This window comes from Gorilla gorilla, chromosome 7, assembly GCF_029281585.2.
Source record: "Gorilla gorilla gorilla isolate KB3781 chromosome 7, NHGRI_mGorGor1-v2.1_pri, whole genome shotgun sequence".
Taxonomy (NCBI): domain Eukaryota; kingdom Metazoa; phylum Chordata; class Mammalia; order Primates; family Hominidae; genus Gorilla; species Gorilla gorilla.
This window is the reverse complement of record NC_073231.2, coordinates 137,086,750-137,105,306: the sequence shown is the minus strand read 5'-3', so window position 1 is coordinate 137,105,306 and position 18,557 is coordinate 137,086,750. Positions and strand designations below refer to the sequence as shown.

The window sequence follows — 18,557 nt, the reverse complement described above, 5'->3', positions numbered from 1 at the left end:
AGGAGACAGCATCTTTTTAATGTTCTTTCTCATTTTGGAGTCAGTCAGACATTTAAAGAATTACTTGTCAGGCTGATCACAAATACAATACAACAGAAACTTCAATGGCCAAACACACCAGGGAATGCACGCTTTGCAAAAATTGTTTGGAAGAGTTACATAACTGAATTTAAAGTTAAAACTACAATTTTTTTTATTATACTTTAAGTTTTAGGGTACATGTGCACAATGTGCAGGTTAGTTACATATGTATACATGTGCCATGCTGGTGTGCTGCACCCATTAACTTGTCATTTAGCATTAGGTGTATCTCCTAATGCTATCCCTCCCCCTTCCCCCACCCCACAACAGTCCCCAGAGTGTGATGTTCCCCTTCCTGTGTCCATGTGTTCTCATTGTTAAATTCCCACCTATGAGTGAGAACATGCAGTGTTTGGTTTTTTGTCCTTGTGATAGTTTACTGAGAATAATGACTTCCAGTTTCATCCATGTCCCTACAAAGGACATGAACTCATTATTTTTTATGGCTGCATAGTATTCCATGGTGTATATGTGCCACATTGTCTTAATCCAGTTTATCGTTGTTGGACATTTGGGTTGGTTCCAAGTCTTTGCTATTGTGAATAGTGCTGCAATAAACATACGTGTGCATGTGTCCTTATAGCAGCATGATTTGTAATCCTTTGGGTATACACCCAGTAATGGGATTGCTGGGTCAAATGGTATTTCTAGTTCTAGATCCCTGAGGAATCACCACACTGACTTCCACAATGGTTGAACTAGTTTACAGTCCCACCAACAGTGTAAAAGTGTTCCTATTTCTCCACATCCTGTCCAGCACCTGTTGTTTCCTGACTTTTTAATGATGGCCATTCTAACTGGTGTGAGATGGTATCTCATTGTGGTTTTGATTTGCATTTCTCTGATGGCCAGTGATGATGAGCATTTTTTCATGTGTTTTTTGGCTGCATAAATGTCTTCTTTTGAGAAGTGTCTGTTTATGTCCTTCACCCACTTTTTGATGGGGTTGTTTGTTTTTTTCTTGTAAATTTGTTTGAGTTCATTGTAGATTCTGGATATTAGCCCTTTGTCAGATATTAGCTCTTTGTCAGATATTAGCCCCTTGTCAGATAAAAACTACAATATTTTTAAAAGAAAGCATAAGAAAAAATTGTCATGACCTTAGATTTGGTAATGGTCTCTAAGTATGGTAATAAAACTACAAGTAATTTAAAAATGAATAAATTAGACTTCATCAAATTTTTTTTAATTAGCATTGACACTTGGTAATGATAGAACACTATCAAGAAAACCAACAAAATGACAGAAAATATTTTTAAAACATATATCTGAAAAGAAATTCATATCCAGAATATGTAAGGAACTCCTATGACTCAATAACAAAAGAAATGACTCAATTAAAAAGTGAGCAAAAGACTTGAATAGACAGTTTTTCCAAAGAAGATATACAAATGATCAATAACCACATGAAAAAGAAAATGTTCAACGTCATTAGTCATTGGGAAAATGCAAATCAAAGCCACAGTGAGATATCACCACTTCACACTCACTAGCATGACTATTATCAAACAAATAGAAAATTACAAGTGTTGGCAAGGATGTGGAGAAAATGTTATCTTTGTGAACTGCTGGTGAGAATATAAAATGATGCAGTCACTCTGGAAAATTTTGGCAATCTTCAAAATGTTCAACATAGAATAACTATTTGACCCAGCAATTCAACGTCTAGGTATATACCCAGAGTAATTGAGCAGACACTCACTCAGGTAGTTCTATACCAGTGTTCATAACAGTGTTATTCACAGTAGTCAAAAGGTAGAAACAACTCAAGTGTCCATTAACAAATGAAGAGATAAATAATATATATACATATATTTACCATATTTTATATCTATCTATCTACCATAGGATGATATTCAGCCATAAGTAGAAATAAAAGTCTAATACATAATACAACATGATGAACCTTGAAAATATGCCAAGTAAAGTAAGTCAAATACAAAAGAACAAATACTGTATGATTCTACTTATGTGGGGTGTCTAAAATAGGCAAATTCATATAGGCAGAAAGTAGAATCGAGATTACCAAGAGCTGGGGATGGGAAGAATCAAAAGTTATTGCTTAATGGTGTAGAGTTTCTGTTTGGAATAATGAAAAAAATTGGAAATAGTTGTGAGCATTGCACAACATTGAATGCCACTGAATTGTACAGCTAAAATAGTTAAAATGGTAAATTTTCATTATGGACATTTTACCACAATAAAAAAGTCCTATTCCCATTAAAAAATGAGAGTCAAACAAAATGTAAACCATATAAATAAACGATTATTACAAAACATTGTTTATGGCCCAGCTGACTGTTTCTTCTCTATCTGGCTGGGCTTGTTCATTCATCTGCAGTCAGCAGATGTTAGCTGGGCAGCCCTGCTCCCAGGTGTTTCTCAGCTGTCAAGTGGGGCAATCAGGAATCTGGGCCCCATGTATCTCATCTAATCCCATGTAACCACCACTAAAAGGGTAGCTCACATTTGCTTAAGTAGTGGCTTGTCAGGATTCCAAGGCAGGAAGTAGAAGTCTGCAAGGCTTCTGGGTGTGTCGGCTCAGGGTTGATGCAGTCACTTCCACCACATTCTGTTAATCAAAGACCAGTGGGGAAATAGTTTGCATCTTTTGATAAGAGAAGCTTCAAAGTCGCATTGAAAAATGGTGGGAATACGGATAAGAGTAGAGATTACTGGACAATTCTTGCAGTCTATTAGGATATAAAAACCCTACAATAAGGGACTCAATAAATGAATAATGCAAATATTGAAATAATAAACAGTAATTGTAATTTCAAAGAATATTTAATAAAATAAGAAAACAGGAGTTTAATACTAAATATATTAGAATAAATATGTTAAAATGTATAAATATTAAATAATGTGGAAAATATTAAACTCTATACACATATATATGTTGATGAATACATACACATTTATTTTCTATATTTTCTAAATGCTAAATTTATTCCTCTTGAAACTTAGGGAAAAGTCAGCTTTCTTAATAACATTTAAAAAAATGTGCTTGTGTTTCTTTTATCCATATATTCTTGAACTTACTTGAACTTTGGAGGCAAGATTTTAAAGATCAAAAATTTTAATATGGCCTTTGTGTTATCTCTCATATGATTGACAATAAATATTAGTAATCCAGGATTAATTTAGATCCTACTATACTGGAACTGTTCAAAAGACAATAACAATTATTTTTGGCATTCTACAATCCATCTTTATCTCAACCTTTATCTTTTAATCTAGATATCCTCTGCTGGAAGCAAAAAGCTTAAATAACTAGGGCAACAAATCAGGACCAATGTACTTTCTTGAATTTGATGGATAATAAGAGAAGAAAAGCATTACATTCTACCTGAAGTTTATTTTTCATTGTTTACCCTTAGAGTTCACTTCCCAAATCATGCTTTATTTCATCCCTTCCATAAATATTCACTGAGTTTGCACACTCCCTGTTTTTGAAGAGTTGAGAATTCAGTGAAAAGACATCTAAGTGAACAAACATAACATTTATTGTTGTATCTGTTCATCTGCTATAATAGAAGGCAGTAGATAGTGCCATATGAAACCCTCTGACTCTAACATATTTTTCATTTTGTGGAGGAGGGAGGTGTTGGAGGTAGTTTAAGAAAGTTGACTTTTAAGAATACGGATTTGAATTTATTCTTTCACCAAATATTTATAGTCCACCTATTTTGTCCTAAGTATGCCTAAACTGTATTAGATACTTCAAGTAGAGCAGTGGAAAAAAAACTCCTCTTATTCTAGGCACATCCTACGTGAGGAAAAAAAAACAGTAATGAAATAAATACATACCGTTGAAAGGAGTAATAAGTGCTATGAAGAAAATAAGTGAGAAAAGAGCTGAGAGAAGACGTGGAAAGTGTTACAGGCAGAGGACAGTACCTGGGTTGATTCTGGGATGTCCTTCTGCCTGTCTTCCTTCTACCTCCAATGCTTTGAAGATGCAAGTTCTCCCTTCAGGAATCTCTCATCAGGTGACTGGACTGAAGTACTCATATTACTCTTCTTCTCCTGGAATCAAAGTTGCTTAAGACAACATGATCTTTCTCACACGTGCTTGCCAATTCACCATAAGCCCAGGGCTGCAACTTAAAAATCTACGTAGAACAAGTAGATCACACCAATGAGTGAGTTGGGTCAAGTATAAGATCTTAGAGGGGTTGTGAGGCCTAAAGTGTACTGGATAGTGTCTGTTTCCATTAAGCAAATTCAAATAAAAATTTTCAGAAATCACTCATTTTGGGGACAGCAGGTTTTTATTCCTTCTGTAAGAAGTCCCTCACTCTAGGTGACTGAACGAGGCACGTGTCAAATTGTCAAGGGCAAGTGATATTTTAAATCAGCAAATACAAAGTATGTTTGCTGGGGTCAGCTGAATCATTCTTCTGTTAATGCAGTTGAGAATTTAAGAGATTAGTAGTGTGTGGATACTAAGAAGTAATCTCCATTCAAATATCTCTGCAGTAAACATTTGCTTTTGTTTCCTCACTTTCCTCTTGATTTTTCTTTGGGGAAACATTTTTTCACCATTTTGGCAGCCTGGATGGGGCCACCCATCAAATTTACTCCCGTCCCCAAATCCTAACTCCCACCCTACAAACGCTATTCCCAGGCAAGGAGTGGTCATAGATAGGATCCAAGTCTAAGCTAATGCTGGCACTCTTTATCTTAAGGCATTTTCCCTTTCTTTTTTTTTACTATGGTAAAATATGTATAACATATTTATCATGTTAACTATAAGTGTTTGATTTAGTGGTATTAAATACATTTACAGTGTTGGGTAACCATTGCCACTATCTATAATCAAAACATGTTAATCATCCCTAACATAAACCCTTTCTTCATTAAACAATAACTCTGCATTCCTGACTGTCTCCAGATCCTGGTAACCTCTATTCTACTTTGTCTCTATGAAATTTGTCTATTCCACCTTATATAAGTGGAATCATACAACATTCATCCTTTTGCATCTAGCTTATTTCACTTAGCACAATGTCTTCAGGGTTCATGCATGTTGTAACCTATATAAAAATGCTATTTCTTCTTATGGCTGAATAATATTCCATAGTGTGTATGTAGCACATTTTGTTTATCTATTTGTTGATGAACACTTGGGTAGTTTCTACCTTTGGGCTATTGTGAATAATGCTGCTATGAATCCTGGTGGAAAAAGCTGCAGGAATTCTGATAGAAATTGTGTCAAATCTACAGATTGCTTTGAATAATATTCACATCTTAACAATGTTAAGTCTTCCTATCCATGAATGTGGGATGTCTTTCCATTTCTTAAGATCTTCCTTAATTTCTTCCAACAATGTTTTACAGTTTTCAGTGTACAAGATTTTTCACTTCTCTGTTTAAATGTATTCCTAAATAAATCTAAATTTAAATAATCTTTAAAATTTTAAAGATTCTATTGTAAAATGAAAAATTACTTTTTAAATTTTCTTTTTGGATTGTTTATTGGTGGTATACAGAAACAAAATTATTTTGTATGTGGGTCCTGTGCCCTGCAGCTTTGCTTACTTCTTTATTAGCTCTAGTAGCATTCTTGTGGATTTTATATATATATATATGTGTGTGTGTGTGTGTGTGTGTGTGTATAACACATGTATATACATGTATACACACATACACATATATATCATCTTATCTGTGAATAGAGATAGTTTTACTTTTTTCTTTCCAACATGAATACCTTTTTCTCTAAAACTTTTGAATTTTAATCTAGGAAACTGAAGTTAACTAGAAATGAATTATCCCAGCAGCCATGTCCTCAAAAGATAGCCCATACTGCCCAAGTTCATAAGAATGACTGCAGGTCATGTGTTTCCAAAGGCTAGATTTTGTACTATTTTCCCTTTATTCTGTTATCATTTTTTAGCAGAATTTGTTTCTGGTGCTCCTAACTCAGGAACTCTAGATGATCTACTATCTCATCCGTTTTCTTTTGAGCAAACAGAATGCTTTTAAAAACTAACATAAAGAAAGAGAAAATAGGGTCTGAAATTGGACTTTATGATATTAGATCCAGTTCTCTTTGTTAGTACTTCTTAGTTTCAGACTACAAAGGAATTCCCCTGTTAAATTGTTTAAAATGCAAATTACTAAAATTCATCACTAGAGATTTTAGTTACTACTTTTTAACAAGCAGCCTAGGTGATTTTCATGTGTATGAACCACAGACTACACTTTGAAAACCACCGTATGTTTTGCAGGACTGGCCTCTATAGTGTATTTGCCAAATAATGATCTAGTTAATGATTGAACACCTCTAGAGTTTTGCTAACTCTCTATGCCACAATGTGAATTCATGTCATTTGGGAACAACTCCTTTTAAAAGAGTAAAATAATAATAAAAAGGCTTTTATATTTTGCCTAGCAATACACTCGGTATGAAACTGAATCACTGAGTGATATAATTTTGTTTGTAGAATTATAGAGATTTTTTCATTCTCCTTGCCTTAAAAGAAACAATTTCAAAGAATCAAATGAGCCAAATAAGACATATGTCTTCACATAAATGCTTTCTTCTGAAATCATATTTCTTTTTATTCTAAATAATTTAATTTCACATAAGCATTTGTATGTGTACTTGTAATGATCTCATTGCCATGGTAAAAAAGGTGGTATCTTGGGTGTTGCTGGGTAGAACCCCAAATCCCAAAATAGCAATCCTCTTTTTCCTAACGGAGGTTTATTTTCCTTCGGTCTTGACAACTTTTCTGTCTTGAAGAGTAAAATAATGCAGACCCCTCGATGAGGTGCTAAGCTTTACCAGCTAATGACTTGGATACCAGTGACACCAGAAGTAGGGTGCTGAGAGAGAAAATGAAAGTGCTGTCACTGTGAGAACTGTGTCAGATTGTTTTACATTTCTTAATTCCCCCTTATTCCTGGTTTTCATTCCTCCATCTGTTTCTCCATAGTGATTGGTATTTAAACTCTAAAAAGAACATGTGCTGCTGGAATAAGATGTTTTATTTAAATAAAAGGATAGATATCTGATAATGTGCATGTGAGATCTTCCAAGGTTATTAGCATTTTTCATGTTAATCAGAACCTTACACTCATAGGATAAAATCATCATACCATGGTAGAATTGTTGGTATCAGCTAGATTTAAAATGGGCTTCTTGGTGCGGGGAGGGGAGGTGAACCAGAGCTTTTCTGTCTGTAAAGTGCCTCAAGTTCACTTATTTGGCTGTGCTAAATAATAATCTTACAAGACAAAACAGTTTAGTGGAATGAACACAGGCTAACGTCTGGCACACTTAACTTCAAACACTGGTTGCATAGTCTAGGTATAAAACCTGATTCCACAGACTCTATTTCTCTATTTAATTCAATTGTATTTGATTCAACATATAGTTATTGAGCACATGCACTTGAAACTGCAGAGCACTAGAGATACAATGGTGTTCGAGAGATTCCTTGACTACCTGTACTCAGCTTAAAGTGGAGCAGGAGAACGAACAGCAACAAAAATAACACACAAAGGTCAATTATGATATATAAACCTATTACACATTAGGGTAAAAATTTTGAGAATATACTACAGATTAAATAAGTAACAATGGTTACTTTCTCTCCTTTTGAGAAAGAATGTTGAGCACGACAATGACGTGGCAATTTAACAACATTTTCTTTCAAGTTCTGACACATTTGTTCTGAGAAAGTATTGTACTGGAAGCCTGCAGGTACACACATGCATGTGTATTTTCTTTACTCACTATTTTCCTCATCTTTTAAACTGCACAGTTGAATTAACAAATTCTTCCTCTGGAAATGGATTCTTATTTTGAAACATAAAATTGCCTTCATGACTAGAAAATAAAATAAAGTGGAAAAATGAACATGTATATAGATTTGTAGTTAAATAGGAGGTGGGAGCTGGAAGTTTCCAGGTCTACCCACCTAGTTTCACTGACAGATAATCTCCATCAGAGAAGGCGCCTGCCTTCCCAAGATCAAGGAAAAGTAAGATGCTCAGCCATGCAAAGAACTCTGATCTTTCCATTCCCAGTCCACTGTCAATAATGTCAGTCAATGCCATGTTTTCAGAAATGCTGTCTATACCCAGAGTGAACCTCTTGAATGGGAAGCATGATTTTATCTGCAAATGCAAAAAAGAGGAATAGCTTATCTTCAGCCTAATTGCCAGATAAGGTTGATTGACTCTGAACAGACTGTTTGTCTGATAAGACTGTCAGTACTCTAGAAAGAGCACAGGTTGAGGTGTTGTCCAAGTAGAGGTACATGCAGATCCTTGAAAACAAAGCTTGACTAAACAGAAGAACCCAACCTCTCTTTCTAATGTTGACTTGGATAAAATGCTTGCCAAAAGCAGACTGAAGCTGAAGAAGCAACATTTTAGCACTTCCTCCCTATTTACCTGAGAACTTTCAGTGCTCAATTTTCCAAACCAGCAAACTCCCTTAATAGCCTCACATCTACTTGAGGTTTGGCAGAATGAAGTCCCAGAGTGCCCAGCTGTCAAAGTAGATAAGTCTTGCTAAAGAACTGAACATCAAGATAAGGGCATTAGAAATAAAATAATTGTCTGCAACTGGTTCAAGGCCTTTCTGTTTTATACAGTCACTAACTGGCAAGATCAATAAAGATAGATTTGAGTAAATCTAGAGATTTTTGAGTTGTATTAAATATACACAAGTAGCATTTGGAGGCAAACAGGAAACAACCATAATACATTTTAAAAACCTGAGGAAAATAAAAAAAAGACCAAATGTGAAATAGCACAGTGATTTGGAGCTGAAGCTCTTAAAACAAGCAATTGTAAGGAGAGTAGAGAATGCTTTTGCTGGCTCAGTGTTACTCACCCACAAAGCCCCATGCCCTTAGCAGAGACTATGAGGTGCCCTCTCGCCAGCCCTTGTCCATCACCACTCCATTGTACATATTGAATACTTCCTCATTGATATGCATTATGATGATCAACACCAAGTCTCCCTTTTCTCTCCACACTTTATATGATGAGAATTTACAATCACATACAGAGTTAAAGGAGTAGTGCATTAGTCACCCTTATCCCCAGTTTCACTTTCCAAGATTTCAGTTACCCTCAGTCAACCTCAGTCTGAAAATAAACAATTTCTAAGTATTAAACTGCAAGCTATTTTGTGATGAAATCCATCCTGCCTGGGTCATGAATCATTTCTTTGTCCAGTGTATCTACTCTACATACACTACCCACCCATTAGTCATCTACATGGTCTGCTCCTAAAATACCACCATCAACATCATCATAGGTCAGTGATCCAGGATCACCTGAAGCAAATGATCCTCCTTCTGACATATCTTCAGAAGGTCAGTGGTAGCCTAATGCCTCACTCCAATGCCTATGTCATTTATCCCACTTCATCTCATCATTAGGCATTTTATCATCTCACATCATCACAAGAAGGGTGAATACAGTACAATTAGGAATTTTGAGAGACCACATTCACATGTTTTACTACAGTATACTGTTCCAATCATTCTCTTTCATTATTAGCTATTGTTGTTAATCTCTTACTGTGCCTAATTTATAATTAAACTTTATCATAGGTATGTATGCTTAGGAAAAAACATACTATATAGAGGTTTTGATACTATCCATAGTTTCAGGCATCTATGCAGGGAGGTCTTAGAATGTATTTCCCATGGATAAAGGGGATTTATTGTATAGGGATTGGTAAACTATGCCTGAGAGCCAAATCCAGCCATGTGCATTCTTAAATGCACTGTCAATGTCTGCGTTAGTACTGTAAGGGCGGTGTTGACTAGCTATGGCAGAGACCTTCTGGTACACAAAGCATAAGAAGTTTGTTATTTACTATATTTTTTAGAGTAAATTACTATATATATGTAAAGTGGCTTCTACAGAAAAAGTTTGCCAACCCTTGGACTTACACAAAGAACACCTGTATACCTTCCAAGAATTGTCAAAAGTTGTTAACATTTCATCATAGTTGCTTTATCTCTCTATATTTATAAATATAAAGGGCTTATATTCATATTTTTCTGATCCATATGAAAGTAAGTTGCTGATATCATGATCTTTTCCTTCTGAACACTTTGGAGACCTCTGCTAAGAATAAAGACATTCTTCTATAAAGCTGCAATGCCTTTCGCACACAAATAAATTAACAAGTATTCATAATTTTGACTAATAGCCCACAGTCATAATTTCTCAATTATCTTTAGAATCTTTCTATATTTGTTTAAAATTCAATATCTACTCAAAGTTTTATGCATTATCTTTCATCATTACATTTCTTCGAATTCTTCTATCTAAAACAAATCTGCCATCTTATATTTTTTCTTTTCTCCCCCAGTTAATATTGACTTCTGGAAGAGTCTAGGCCAATGGTTTTGTAAAAAAAACTCCACATCTCTATTAATTTATATTTATTGAATTTTTTTATGGTATACTTAGCCATTTTTTCCCATCTTCTACTTTTTCTAGAAACTGAGCATTGGTTCTAAAGGCTTGCTTAGATCCACGTTAAACATTTTTGGCAAGGTCATTTTACAGCATAAAAGGAGAAAAACAAAATCAAGTTTTCCAACTGTTGATAAGGCAAAGTTTGATCATTTGGTTAAGATGATGGTCAACCTGATGTTTGTATGGAAAGGTACACGTTTCTTTTTGCTATTATCTACAAGATTTTCTGGGGTGGCAAAGGAGGTAGGGGTCTTTTGGCATCATGGAATATCTGTTTCCCCTAAAACTTTTTATTTAATGATTTTTTATTTCTGTGATATTGCATTCTCCCTTCCCTTCTCCTATGCTTCTGTTTCGTTTGGCTGTTTCTTTATAATAAACTAGTAAATAAAAATGAAGTAACTTCCTGAGTTATGTGAGGTGTTCTAGCAAATTATCAAAACCAAGGAGAGAATTGTGGGAACCCTAGATTTACAGCTAGTCAGTCAGAAGCAGGAAAGTCCCCAGGACTCACTCTTGGCATTTGAAATAGGGGCAGTCTTGAGAGACTGAGGCTTTCACCTATGGGGCTTGATGCTAACTCCAGGTAGTCGGTGTAAGAACTGTACTGAATTATTGAACACCCATTTAGTGTTGAGAGGGTTAGAGAAGGGTTGTTGGTGTGGAAAAACCCACACATTTGATATCAAAAGTTTTGTGAGTAGAAACAGGTCATAATTCCATTGATGATCATTGCTTAAATTAATTAAAATGACTTGTTTTTCTAATTCTGTAATCTCTTCTACATATGTAAGCTGTCATTCTTCTGTGTAGGACAGGTTTTTTATTTTTTACCCTTTTGTTTCTCTCTCCCTTACTCCACCTCTCTCATAGTATACATTTATAAATTATAAAAAATTAAATGCACTACAATAAATTATAATCTTTTTTTGTGCTTAAATTTCCAAAAATTAGCCAGTGGGAACCCCTTCCCTCTGCTCCTGTGTGTGCTGGATGCAACCCATCAGTCTTTGAGTTCTTTCTTGATTTCTGGCAAAAAAAAAAAAAAAAAAAAATCTAGTTTACCTTGTACTTTTCCACCTCAAACCTAGAATCAGCCATTCCTGTAAGGATCTCTGGCTTTTTTTTGTTGTTGGGTGATGGTATTGAGAAATCAAGATTTAGGTAATGCAGTGTTTGTTTTGTGGGGGTGCTATTTTTTCTAGACTTTTTCAATGTACACATGCATGTATAGATACGTACATAAAATTATTAGTTTGTATTAGGTGCCAGGACTCTTTTTATTGCAAATAAAAGGTAACTAACCCAAGAGACTTAAGGCATAATAGAAATGAGAGGTATTGACTAGCCCTATAAGAGGAAGTACGGCTTTAAGAATAGCTATGTCCAGGACCTCAAATGATGCTTTACATCTTAATGGATTTCTCAGCTCTAACTTTTCTCTGTATTAGATTAATTCTCAGGCACTGCCACTCATATCCCCAACAAGTGATGCCAAAGTTCTAAAGCAGTAGTTCCACTGTACTGTAAACTGGAAAACAAAACAGCTGGAGAACTCTGAAGTTCTGTCTCCATTACTGGGATGAGGGTTCAGCAAAGGCCATGAGGGTTTTCCTAAACTCTCACTTGTTCCTCACAATTGATAAAACTTTGTGAAAGAAGGACTCTGTGATTTTAATGTTCTCCAATATCACTTCATTGTACTACTGTAGTCTTATTTAATGTTTTCTTTCACATTAATTGCCCTATAGTAATTCTCTGTCTCCTAGGCTCTAGCCACGTTTCCCTTATCTACAAATCTTTCAGCAGGTCTCTTAGAGGCTATCAGGCACAGCACTAGTGTTTGTTTGTTTGTTTGTTTTGAGACGGAGTTTCACACATCGTCCAGGCTGGAGTGCAGTGGCGCAATCTTGGCTTACTGCAACCTCTGCCTCCCGGATTCAAGTGATTCTCCTGCCTCAGCCTCCGGAGTAGCTGGGATTACAGGTGCCTGCCACCACGCCCATCTAATGTTTGTATTTTTAGTAGAGACAGGGTTTCACCATGTTGGCCAGGTTGGTCTCGAACTCCTGATCTCAGGTGATCCATTGCCTCGGCCTCCCAAAGTGCTGGTATTACGGGCATGAGCCACTGCACCCAGCCACAGCACTAGTTTTTGTTGATGTCTCTTTTAGAACTTTCATCTGCTTCTGGCTTAATTACTGTGTCCCTGAAGATCTGCCAGCATTCTTCCATTCACAGCCTACTCAGTGATGCTTGGCTGATTTCTTAATTCTCCCAGATCTCATGTCATAAAGCACTTTCCCATCCAAAGCTATAGAGTATGACTCTTTCTCAGAAAACTCTTATTTTCCCAGCTAAACTTAGAATGTAATATCAACTTTAAACAGCACCTTTAGGATCATTAGGTCTGTTCCCCAATGCACATCATTTTACCTTCAGAAAATGGAAATCCAGGAAGGGAACAGGCAGGCCTAAGATCAAACCAGAAATGACAAGAAACCATGGCCCCTAATTTGAGACTCCTACATCCTGGCCAGTTTATATTCAAGAAATGCTATCAAGCAGACCAGTAATCCAAGGGTCTGTGACAGGCATCCTCCTGAGAGGACAGTTCATGGGAAAGCAGAAAAGGGCACAAGGATGTGAAGACAGTTCTGAGGTTGGGGCTGGGGTCTCTGACTCTACATAACTGGCTTTATGACTCTGACTATAGGACTTGACTTATTGTCTGTGAGAAGTAATTAATAATATCTGACTCATCTGAGACTATTTCCACATGAGGAGCCCTTGTTACTAGAGGGATGGCGTGATTTTCTCTGTCACCATCATCAGCTCCATCATAAATACTATTAAGAGAATCCCTTCTCTGAAACCAGAGTCCAGGGCTAAATCCCATCTCTGTCACTTTTAGCTGTGTGGCTTTGAGGAAACTTACTTTATTTTTTTGTATCTCAGTTTCTTTACTTACAAAACAAGGATTTCTGTTTTATGAATAGCAAAGTATAGTGGTGAAAAATGCAGTCTTAGTCTTTCTGTGTCTCATTTTTCTTATCTCTAAAATGGGATTAATAATGATAGCTCACCCGTAGGGGAGGGTTAAATGAGATAATACATGTAAAATGCCTGGAACAACATCTGGTAAATAATAAGCAACCGTTTACTATTTTTGTTTTTCTTGTTGTTATTATTGCTTAGGTATGGGTTGAGCAGACTGTGATGTTCTGTGATTAACTGCTCCTAGACTATGGGATCTCCCAGGGCAGAGATTGCTTGTCACCTGTAGAGTCTGACATAAAAACTAGCATGTAAAATACTAACCAACAGATAGTAGTCATTATTGTTATTGTAGTGTTGCTATGAGAATTAAATTACATCATACATGGACACACCTAGCATGGGGCCCAGCACGTAATAAACACTGCCATCAGCACTATCATTGTCATCTTCCTCATGTTCCTCAAAGCAGTCAGCTCTTTTGTGGCTATCTCAGCTCCCTGGCAGAGGTCAGGGTGGAAGCATGCATTCCTGTTAAGATAATGTTACCCCAGAGGGTAACATCCACTCAAGCAGGGGAAGAAGTTGGCCTTTATTGAAGAGTGTCTAAGCTCTTCTTTGTTTTGTTTTTGTTTTTGTTTTGAGACGGAGTGTTGTTCTCTCGCCCAGGCTGGAGTGCAGTGGTGTGATCTTGGCTCACTACAACCTCCGCCTCCCAGATTTAAGCGAATCTCCTGCCTCAGACTCCCAATTAGCTGGGACTGCAGGCGCACAACACCACACCTGGCTAATTTTTGTATTTTTAGTAGAGATGGGGTTTCACCATGTTGGCCAGGCTGGTATCAAACTCCTGAGCTCAGGTGATCCACCTACCTCAGCCTCCCACAGTGCTGGGATTACAGGTGTGAGCCACCATGCCTGGCCTGTCTAAGCCCTTCTAATATGGTGGTGTTGAAGAAAAAATACTGGCAAAGGAATTGAGGGTTAAAATCCTCTTTTTGCCCTACTGAAGTCATGGAGTAAGCTAGAACAAGTCACTTCCCCCTAACTCTGCCTTGCCTTCCCAATACTCCTGGTGTGTCAGTTTTCCATGAAAGTGGCATGAGGTTTATGGCATGAGGAGACAAAGACAGCACTGAAGCCCTTGGTCCAGGAACTAACAACAACAAAAAATCCTGATTTGTACCATTTGCCACTTCCTGCAGTGTAAGTACTTCCACTATGGTCAATTTCAAGTTACCAGTGTGAGTCAAATGGCTCACAGAAGTCTTCAAAATTTTAGTTATCAGCTCTGTGAGGTGATAAGAGCCAGCTCCAGCATACCAGGACAGATGTAGAAATTGCTATAATTTGGAGATTATGAGGGGGTCCAGAGACCAACCTGCACCCCCTCATCTCCTGGAGCTCCATAATATTCATAAAGGGGTCCTTTTCTTTCTTTATTTTTCATAATTACTTTTGTACGATGGGCCTCCAGGATAGAAGCTGCTTATTTATTCAGTAATTGTGTGTTGGGAACTTGCTGTGTACTGGATTCTGACATAAGCAGTATGAAATTGAAATACTGTCTTCCCTCAAGGAGATGCATGTAAGCAAATGCTATATTAGGGTTGGAGGTATGTGTAATTTTTGTTAGAGGTGGGAGTATCTAGTTCTCCTGGGGGAGCTGGGGAAGATAAAATAAATGGCAAAGACAGTAGTTATGATGATTCATAATATTTATTGACTGTCTCTCAGCACTGCTCCTCATGCCATAACTCAACTCAGTATAGGACTTAGCAAGTAACAGCCTCTTTGAATTTTACTTCCTTGGCCTAAATACAGCAGAATGGGGACATGGGGAAGGAAAAGAAAACAATGCCTGATCTTCTTGCTTATACAGAGTGTGTTTGTTGAAAAAGAAGATCAGAGACCTTGTAAACTGTAAGAGACTACACAAATGCAACAAGCTGTTGAACCAGAGACCAGGGCTCATCAGAAATTACACCTGGACACAGGTGGACACAAACACTGATCTATTAGAGCTGGGGTACTGGGAACCTCACTCAGCTTTTGTTTGTTTCATTTCAACCAGCTTTGTTAGTTTTCCCTAATCCCCAGGCTTTTCTATAGCACTGAAATCCAAATAACAAAGTATCAAATATGTACAAGAGATTTATCTTTCTAAGATGGAAATAACTTTACTGTTTTATATGTTTATAAAAGTAAAACATAGGAGTTGTTCCAAAAAATAAATGATTCAGGAAAAAAAATAAAAAGAAAGGTAAGTTACCTGTGATTCTGCCATTCACAGATAAACATTGCTAACATTTTTTATATATAGCCTTCAGGAATTCAAGCAAACACAGCCACACACACGTACACATATACTGTATTTTACAAAAATGTAGCCATGTTTAACATGCCTGCATACACAATATTTTTTAACTTAACATGTAATGGAGTTATTCAATGTCAGATATAGTCTTTATCTTAATTGATTATTTTGTTTTTGTATCAGATAGCTAAGAAGTGAAGTAACAGGGCCAAATGATTGAAAATAAAAAAGTTGAAAGACCTACTATTTATTTGGCCTAATTCAAGAAGCATATTGAGATAAAGTTTAATTATAGAAAATATATGGACTTTATAAGATCACAGAATTTGAACCAAAATACCAACACTCACCCTGTAGTTGAAGAGCCTGACCTCTCCGAGACTTTGCTCCCTCATTTATACAATAGAAACAGTAGTGAAGAAAATACCCACTTCACAGATTGGAATGTCATTTTTATTCCCTAAACCAGTATCAGTGTTCACACACAGTTCCAGAGATACAAAATGAATAAAACCTGTTGGCTATTCTTCAAGAAGAAAACAATCAACAAAACAACTGTGATCCCAAAGACTAAATAAGAGTCTGGAATTCACACAACAAAGTTTAAAAGTATTGTTGGGTTATGTTAAAGAGCTACCCAAGAAAGTATCCCAGACAGCAAATCAGTTCAGACACATACTTAGCTATAGTGTGGCCTGCCTCTTAATGCATAGTGGGAAGCTCACTTCCATGGGAAGCTTTGCAGAGATAGGCTTATTAATATGTGCTTGGCATGTAACCTAATGAACCTGCCCAGCTAGACTCTCTCCGTTGCTGGGTTGCAGACTCAGTTTGGATAAGACACTTGCCCTAATTTCCTCAGTAGGAATGAGCAAATTATGAACTAAACCTTCCCTTTTGCTTAAGGTGCTTCTGATATCAAGTTCACTTGGTAAATCTCCCTCTAACCTTCCTTCCCATTTCAAAGCAATTTAGATATGATTAATGCTCTGAATATGGAAAGCATCAGGCAACATACTAGACCTTTCTGTAGCAACCCCACACTCACCACCTGCACATAGTCATATGTGTCTATGCTCTCTGGCCTCACAATCTCCTGTGTTTTCCTCAGTATTGCATACGCTACAATTATTTATTATTGGTTCCACCTCAAAGGACTGTAAAGTTACTAACAAAGTCATGTTTTCTTTAACTCTATGTAATACCCAGCACCTAGCACTGTGACTTGTTCAAAGAAGCAACTTAATGGGTGTTTCTGGATCTGAAATGATCTGGAGCAAATAGAACCCCAATAAAACTGAGGTGCTTTGTGGACTTTACACCTCCGAATGATGTAAGAAGAAACAAGTTTGGCATCCAAAGTAATTGGAAATCAATTGAATATTTCTGGTATTTTTCTGTAAAAAAAAATCAAGAAGATGTTACATGGCTCAGACCACAGTAAAATGACCTAAATTATCTTTCCTATTACTCTTTGACTCTCCTCTTCAAACTTTATGGAATTCTCTAAATACAACTCATATATTGGTAGTTAGTCTCTACTCTCTCCTCCCTATTTCCTTTTCCTTTTAATATGTATCTGATAGTCTGCCCTTTCCAATGCAAACCAATCTAGCCTCTCTTGACTCCCAGCTTCATCTATTACCTTGACCAATTTCATAATAAAGCACAGATACAATAAATGCAAAATAGAACTCTTTCTTTTAAAGGACAGGGAAAGGGACATGCTGATATTTATGCACTAATATTTTAGTTATTGTGACATAAAGATCATCATAGCACAGCACAATGTAGTGGTTGTAGGTATAAGTGTTGGAAACTGAAAGACTTGAGAACTAATTCAAGGTCTGCTACTTAAAAGTTGTAATAACTTCTCTTTCTAGAAACTTGATTCTTCATTTTTTAAATAGTGTAATTTTATCTGCCCCTTTGGGTTTATTGTAAGGGAACAAATGATATATCCTGAATAAAATGTTTAGTATATTGTCTGTCAAACAAATAATGGCTCAAGAAATGGTATTATTGTTTGGCTCATAATCTGATGGGTAATAAAGACATATGTCTAGGTAAATGCAACATGAGATGTCGTAAGTACAAAAAGGTAATGATAAATTAAGTACTGAGGGCCAGTGCTGGTTTCAGAATCAGAATGATTGACTTCCTTCTTAGACTGGACTCATATCCCTGTACTGTGTGCCTGTGTTACCTATGTTTATCTGTTATTGAACACACCATTTAATATTAACTGTAATTCTTTGGGCCTCTCTTTTCTCCACTAAATGGGGAACTCATTAACCAGTGATTTTGTCATTCTTCACCAACTAGCATACTGTGTGGAATGTAATAGATGCTCAACACATGGCTATTACATTAATAGATATTACGGAAGATTGCATTTTCAAAAGAAAAAAGGCCACAATATCTCCCATCCTGCATGTTTCTCTGGCATTGTGATTTTACTACTCCTCCTATCAAGACATTAAGTAGGGATGGACTTGTGAGTACAGTGGAAATGATGCTGTATGATTTCTAAATCCAGAACTCAACCTAGTCAGCATTCATGAGGAAGCCCAAACAACCCATGCAGAGATAAACTTTGGAGGAAGCTAAATTGCTGCTCCACTGCAGTTGCTGTTCCCAGACAATAATCAACATCAACTTGCCAGTCACGTGAGTGAACCACCTTGACAAAGGATCC

General features: G+C 36.6%; 1 long non-coding RNA gene across 1 annotated transcript in view; it reads right to left on the bottom strand.

The window, feature by feature from the left end:
- LOC129524000 (uncharacterized) overlaps positions 1-18,557 on the bottom strand; it is a 39,867-nt gene that overhangs the window by 17,798 nt on the left and 3,512 nt on the right. Inside the window, exons 2-3 of the long non-coding RNA XR_008667655.2 lie at positions 3,982-4,110; positions 2,549-2,653 (exon numbers count right to left, since the gene is read on the bottom strand). This is a non-coding gene — a long non-coding RNA (uncharacterized lncRNA). The remainder of the gene's footprint in view (positions 1-2,548; positions 2,654-3,981; positions 4,111-18,557) is intronic.